Raw genomic sequence first — 8,161 nt, 5'->3', positions numbered from 1 at the left:
GGCAGGAAGGATGGTGGCGTGGTCCGTGGAATTATCGGAATTTGACATCACCTTCTCACCTAGAGGGGCCATTAAGTCACAAAGACTAGCTGATTTTGTATTGGAGATGTCTACTCCGCCAACAACAGAGAAAACGGCGTTTTGGACACTCTCAGTTGACGGGGCCTCCAATGTGCGAGGAAGTGGAGCCGGAATAGTACTGGAAGGACCGGATGGCGTGATGATAGAACAATCACTACGTTTCGCCTTCAAAGCTAGCAACAACCAAGCGGAATACGAGGCTTTGATAGCAGGAATGAAGTTGGCAAGCGATATGGAGGTAAAAGAGCTAAAGGCCATGAGTGATTCCCAACTGGTAACCAACCAAGTATCAGGGAAGTTTCAAACGAAGGAGCCGCAGTTAATCAAATACGTGGAGAAGGTGCAAAACCTAGCTAAGCATTTCGATTCGTTCGAGTTAGTTTACGTTCCCCGAGAACAAAACATGAGAGCAGATCTATTGTCAAAACTGGCGAGCACCAAAAAACCAGGAAGCCATAGAACCGTTATCCAAGAAACCATAAAAACTCCCAGCATCAACGGGGAAGAGGTAATGATGGTAATAGAAGAAGAAGACTGGAGATCGCCCATTATCCGGTACCTCCAAAAGGATGAGCTCCCGAAAGAAAGGGAAAAGGCTTTTAAACTGAGGAAAATGGCGGCATGGTATTCAATGGTAGGGGATAAGCTATATAAGAGGGGATTCGCGTCCCCCCTCCTTTTATGCGTCAGTACTGAAGAAGCCAAGCGCATCATGAATGAAGTACACGAAGGATCATGTGGTAGTCATATCGGTTCAAGAGCATTAGCAGGAAAGATATTGAGAGCAGGATTTTATTGGCCAGATATACATGATGATACCGCCATGTATGTAAGAAACTGTGACAAATGTCAAAGACACGCCAACCTGCATCACGTTCCGGGGGAGCCACTAAAGTCAGTATTATCCCCTTGGCCCTTTTTCATGTGGGGAGTAGATATCGTTGGTCCATTTCCGGTTGGTTATAAACAAGCGCGATGGATCATCGTCGCCGTAGACTACTTCACAAAATGGATTGAAGCAGAGCCGGTATCCAGCATCTCGGCGGAACAGGTAAAAATCTTTTATTGGAAGAAAATCATCTGCAGATTTGGATTGCCCAAATACATCGTATCCGACAACGGTACACAGTTCGCCAGCGAAAAGGTCGTTGAATTCTGTCGAAGCAAAGGAATCAAAAACACCTTTATATCAGTGGAGCATCCACAAGCTAACGGACAAGCAGAGTCAGCAAATAAGGTGATACTAAGAGCCTTAAAAAGAAGGCTAGATAGCAAAGGCGAAGCTTGGGTAGCCCACATCTCACCCATCCTCTGGTCATATCACACCACTCCCCAATCCTCGACAGGAGAAGCGCCATTTACAATGGTCTATGGTTCGGACGCGATGATCCCGGTGGAAATAAATCCTCCTAGTTGGCGCAGAGAAACCACGACGCAGGAAGAGAACGACAGAGCTCTGGAAGAGAACCTAGACATGATCGAGGAAAGAAGAGAAAGAGCGCATTTCAGGGAATTCGCCATAAAGCAAAGAGCCGCTAGGCGTTATAATACGAGAGTCAAACAAAGGAGTTTTCAAGAAGGCGACCTGGTGCTGAAAAGACCTATGGGAAAGGATAAAGGAGGAAAGTTCGCAGCAAACTGGGAAGGCCCCTTTCGGGTGCAAGAAGCTTTCGAAGGAGGAGCATATCGCCTAGAGACCATGGAAGGAAAAATCCTCCCAAGGACATGGAACGTAGCAAACCTAAAGTTCTACTATAGCTAACCACGGAGCATCACTTTATCGGTGGAAGAATAAGTAAAACCATTCTCTTCTTTTAGCAATATTTTTAAATGATGTATAAGAACCGTTTTCATAAATGAATAAAAAACAATGAGACACTCTTTTCCCCTGTTTCAACGGGGGTTTTTATCGAGGCTCATTGAATTTCAAAATTCTAGTAGTTTATATTTTCCTGCATATCCCAAAATATTTGCGTCAATAAAGGTCAACCTGATTAAGTTACGGGCTCTGAACCAACAAAAATGGTTATCTCAAACTTGAGCTCTGAATCTTTATTTAAAGATCAACTCAGATGTGAGCGCTGAACCAAAAACAAGGGTTACAGTGCCTTGGCGTCACTTACGAGTTGGGTACGTCAGAAAAAAAAAAAAATTTTATTAAACAAGGGTTACAGTGCCTTGGCGTCACCTACGAGTTGGGTACGTCAGAAAAAAAAAAATTATTAAACAAGGGTTACAGTGCCTTGGCGTCACCTACGAGTTGGGTACGTCAGAAAAATTTTTTTTTATTAAACAAGGGTTACAGTGCCTTGGCGTTACCTGTAAGTCTTACGAGTTGGGTACGTCAGAAAAAAAAAAATTTTATTAAACAAGGGTTACAGTGCCTTGGCGTCACCTACGAGTTGGGTACGTCAGAAAAAAAAATTATTAAACAAGGGTTACAGTGCCTTGGCGTCACCTACGAGTTGGGTACGTCAGAAAAAAAAAAAAAAAAAAAAAAAAAATTATTAAACAAAGGTTGCAAAGCCTTGGCGTTACCTGTAAGTCTTACGAGTTGGGTACGTCAGAAAAAGAAAAATTAAAAGGGTTGCAAAGCCTTGGCGTTACCTGTAAGTCTTACGAGTTGGGTACGTCAGAAAAAGAAAAATTAAAAGGGTTGCAAAGCCTTGGCGTTACCTGTAAGTCTTACGAGTTGGGTACGTCAGAAAAAGCAAAATTAAACAAGGTTGAAAGGCCTTGGCGTTACCTGTAAGTCTTACGAGTTGGGTACGTCAGAAAAAGCAAAATTAAACAAGGTTGAAAGGCCTTGGCATTACCTGTAAGTCTTACGAGTTGGGTACGTCAGAAAAAGATACAGCAAAGAAAAGGGCGAGATTATCAACACCGCCAGAAGAAGCTTGTACACAACCTAAGCGGGCGATTCATTATAACGCCAAAAGTCAACAGGTATAAAGTTATTTGTACCAATTTACAATTATTATAGAAAGTTGAAGATATCACAGGTGCAAGGACAAAGTTTCCTAGACGAGAACGACAGAAGGCGTTACCTCACAACGTAATGCAAAAATAATTCATAAAGTTATGAAGAGAAGAGATCAAGCAAATAAAGAAATTTATAAAGGACCCAGCCAAGGGGCAAATTGTTCAAAGCCACAAAAGGGCATACAAAATAGTTACAAAAAGCCACAGAAGGGCGAGAACAAAAATCATTACAAACAAAGTCATATCATTCACTGGGAGGTACATAGGGAACAAGCTTTCCGTCAATAATCTGGTTCATCGCATCAGCTTCAGCTAAGCGCTTGGCGTCGAGGTCTGGGAAAAGAAGCTTGACTTGCTCAAGGGCATAGGCGAAGCCTTCCTCATACTGGTTGGCAGCATACAGTTGAAGCTCCTTCACGTCAGTCTCCAACCTCTCCTTCTCTTCGCCCAAGGTCCCCACGGAGAACACCGCTGCATCTTTCTCTTTAGAAAGCTTAGAAATCACCTCATCTTGAGCAGCAGCATTCTCTTTGAGCTTGGTCTCGGAGGCGGCATAACCTTCCTTAACCTTCGCCAGCTTATCCTCATACTCCTTCTTCAACCTCTCCGCCTCGCCCTCCTGGCTCTCCTTCAGCTTCCTGATATCTTCCTCCAGCTTGGTCTTGGTCTCGGAATATTTCTTCTCAATATCAGCAAGATGGTCATCAACGACCTTCACCTTCCGTTTCGCCTCTTGGACCTCCTGCTCCTGCCGATTCGTCAGCAAATAGTTGAGAAGAGTACCTTTTACCTCATACTCCAGGGCTTTTCTCCTCAAGTCTTCAGTGGGAGTATCAGTAAAGCGAGTCATGTCACCCACCATGGTTACTCCTCTCTCAATGAACTCCAGAGGATCGAAGGAGCTCCAGGAAAGGGGCGCAGCGGCTTCAGCGTCTTGAGAAGGAGGCTGAGAAGAGCTGGAAGCCGCACCTTTGCCCTTGTCAGCACCCCCAGCCTGTTGAGTAGTCTTCTCCATTTTTTGTTTTTTGGGAGGAGGAGGAGCAACACCCTCGTTTCTCTCCGCTTCAGCAGCTGTTTTTCCCGGGATCTCAACACGGATCCGCCCTTCATGCTTCTTCTTGCTTCGCCCTTCTTTAGCAGCAGCTTCCTCCACTTGTAGCTGCTTCAAGGGGTCAACCACAGCAACGACGGGTTTGGCCTTCTGTTGGCGAGCCTTTGCCAAAAACGCCAATCTTTCCTCATTTGAGATAGTCCTCATTCTCTCTACAAAAAAAAAAAGACGACAAAAATACAAGTTAGTAATAAGGCGAGATCAACATGAAACAGAAGTAGAAAAATACCAGATGCATTACTTACGTAAATACTCTGTCAGGGCTTCACTATTACCCTCACACCTAAGAATGTCGGCGGTATCCATAAGAGCATATGAGTCAAGGAAGCTGACGGTATCTTGTTCAAAATCACTCAAGGCCTCAAAGACGGCCCCCTTGATAAGCCTAGGGTTATCGGTCCAGTAGAAGGGAAATAAAGGATCTTCTACTTCATCATACATCAAATCCGGGAATTGATCGCCACAGCGAACCCGGAAGAAAGAGTTCTTAAAGTTCTTGAAGTTGGAAGCGTACAAACTCAAGAGGCGACGGTTAGGTTGACTACTAAGGGAGACTAAAGCTTGGGGTTTCAAGTTCTTAATGTGGTAGAAGGAGAAAAAGACGCCAATTGAGGGCTCCAGTTCGAAACCTAAGCACATCACCTCGAAGGCTTTGACAAAGGCCCAACTATTGGGATGAAGCTGGGTAGGGGCGACGTTAAGAACCTTCAACATCTCCGCCTCAAAAGGGGTAAGGGGCAGCCAAATATTGAGGGGTTGGATCACGCCAGTATAAAGGTAGAAATAATGCGGAGGTTTGTCATTCTTAGAAAATACAAACTCATCCTCTCTGACAGGCTCGGTAATAATAGAATCTTCATGTCGAGAGTCAGAAAGTTTGACGGCTTTCCTAAAGCTCCTCACCATTTCCACACTAGTATACTTCGAAGGAACTTCCATGGTGACTGGAGTATAATCAGCAACGACCAGATCTCGACAAGGATTCTTCCGCTTTCCTGTGAAAGAGGAAGGGGAGATTATGACACAATCACTGTCATTACCACTATCACTACTGCTATCACTATCACTACTACTACTCCCCACATCAAAACCCCATAATTCCGAGTAAAACCCTCGGCTATTAAGGACGCCGTTAGCCCTAGTATAGTGGGCGCGAACTTGTTGCGCCCATTCGAGATAACTAGGAGAAGAAATAGGAACCCTCTCCTCATTATCATCTAACTCCCTCAAAATAACCATTTATCCAAACCTAATCAGAAAACTAGGGTTCCTACCCAAGACAGACCAAATCGGCAAAAAGGAGTAAGGTATAAAAGAAAGAATACCTCAAAGGAATTGACAAAGCTTGGAGAAATAAACTGGAAGCGTCCTAATCGCCGAACAAAGGCTTGCTGGATCGAAGAGGGATATGCGAAAGAGAATACTGATTCGCGAGAAGAAATAAGTAAAGGGAAAGAAGAAACGGAGATACTACTTATAAAGAGGGAAATCTTTTCGATTGGTTGAAGTCCAGAAGTCGAAGTAAGAAGTACCAAGTGCGCCGTCGGATTAAATACGCGTCAAAAAGCATGTATCCCGAGAATAAGTTTTGGAAGATTTATCGTCAAATAGTTATCACCCTAAAAGGCGAACATGAAGTCGCCTCGAAACACAATGCGCCTCTGGAATGACCACGCCAAAAGTACAAGCCTCGCCTTTTTTGAGCATAACATAAATTAACAGGAAAAACGCTCAAAAAGAGAAAAAATTCAAGATTAAGGAGAAAGCAAAACACAAGAACAATAAATTCAGCCCTAGACCAAAAATCTTTATTAATTTTGAAAAATAAAGGTACAACGACAGAAAGCAAAATTACAAAGAAAAACTAATCTTGAAAGTCCTATCACTCGGACTCGGAATCTTTTGGCGCAGGCTCAGGGAAAGTCATCTTGGATTCCACGGTGACCCGAGACCCCTCTTCTTCACTGGACGAAGAAGCACGAAGCTCAGGAGGAACGTAGGTCTCCAGAAACGAAACGTAATCCTCATCGCCACTACCAGAATCGGAGGTATCCGAGGAAAGGACGATAACCTCCACCTTTTTGACATCCTTAGACCTTCGGGAGCGAGTGAAGTTGGAGGTAGACACCTCTACCCTTTTCTTCCTTCGCTGAGGCGGGGTGCTTCTGGCAACAGGTTTTTTCGCATTGTTATTTTCCATAATAAAGATTCAAAACAAGTTGATGAAATATGAGAATAACAGTTAATATTTATAGCCAATCTTGCCCAACCCTAACATCGTTATTAACGGTCGTAATTAATGCTTGGACGGTCGCAACTACTTTGGTTTGACTATCTTGAGAACCGTTATTTTTATCTTTCCAAGAAGTCAATGTTTGACCCATTTAAGTTGATGGAGATTTTAGAGGAGGGCGATACTAGCAGAAATAGAAAGCAGCGTATAACGGAAAAGGAAAGATTGAAATTCAAATTACTTAAAAGGAAATACAACGAAAGCAAAAAGTAGGAAGAACAAACAAGGAATGTCTTAAATGCAAAAGCAAAATACAAACACGCAAAGAAAAAAGCATAAAGGGAAAAGCTGGCGAGCAGGAACTTCATGGCATGGTGGAACCCCCCAATTCACTGGCATCGGCGACGGCGATACGATGCATCTCCTCCAACGCTCGTTTCACCCTTTTTGCCTTCACCATGTTTTCTTCAATAGGCTTCAAATCCTCTCTCAGTTCGTTCTGCTTGTCCAATAGGTCCACCAGGGAGTGACGCCTAGAAATCAGCTTAGCGACATCGTCCCTAATTTCGCCTTGAAGAGCCCTTTTCCTTTTCACAAGCGGCTTCATCTCCTTGTTCAGCAGCGCCAAACGATCGTCCACTCTCCGCTCCTCGTTGAAGCATATCCCTAAGATTTCCTCCTGCACACCCAAGGTTTCCTTCGTGATCTCTATCTGACTGTCGACAGCTTCGGTAACTTCGGCATGGCATTCTTTGACATTCTCCACAGCAATCACAAAGGATGCACTATCCTTCAACTCTTTCTCTAGACGCAGCACACTGTCAAGAAAACGCTTCTCTTCCTTGGTCAGCCTCCAGCAATAATCGTTCAGCTCTTTGACGAACTCTGAGAATTCGCCAAAATCATCCATCAAGTCCTCCGTGCTTAAGGCCAACATACGCCGGAGCCGCTTAATGACAGGGGAAGCCGGGGATTGACCACATTCGAAAGAAGGATTTTTGGGAGACATAACTCTGAAAGGAAAGCTTAGAGTTCTGCAGGTAAGAAGGGATGAACTGATTATTTCATCAAAGTACCACTTTTATAGACGGAGAGTCTCATCGTGGCAGCAGCAGGAGGGGAAACGGTTAATGAGAGTTGCTCATGAATGTAAGAACGTGCACCAGAGAGTGGGAGAGAAACGCGGTATATCGCGCGCCAAGAATTTTGGAGGGAAATTCGAATTGTACTTAAGCATTTCATTCCTACGGATTTCATGCTTGGGGGGCTGTGGACTGGGCAATGGGCCTAAAGGCAAAATCAAATTAGCCCAATTAATATGAGAAAGGAAACAGGCCCAAAACAATTAAATTCCAAACGCCCATTTGGCGATACAAGGCCTTGGCGAGGTGGGTAATGACGGATAACGCCCATAAGACGGATTTGCATATGACAATAAAATATCTTCATCCTTCCCTGTCTTAGCGATTAACTTGGGAACGAAGAAACCAACTCCTTGAAACCGCCATGGCTTGGAGACCAAGGTTTTATTCCTACTTTCACGCTGCATCACCGGAAAAGGCGCTGAAGACCGGATTTGTAGGAACCCTAGCTTGGAGAAGAAGGCTTTAATGGTCTATAAATAGTTTGATATTTTCATCTGTAAAGAAGATCGAATTCTGACTTATTAAACTCCCAGGGTTGTTGGGATTGAACTGAGTGTAATCACACCATTTGATCAATAATACAAACCCCCTCGTTTTTTACCAGAACAG

The sequence above is a fragment of the Trifolium pratense genome, linkage group LG2 (assembly GCF_020283565.1).
Source record: "Trifolium pratense cultivar HEN17-A07 linkage group LG2, ARS_RC_1.1, whole genome shotgun sequence".
Lineage (NCBI taxonomy): Eukaryota > Viridiplantae > Streptophyta > Magnoliopsida > Fabales > Fabaceae > Trifolium > Trifolium pratense.
The sequence above is the reverse complement of the archived record's forward strand: the minus strand, read 5'-3'. Positions refer to the sequence as shown.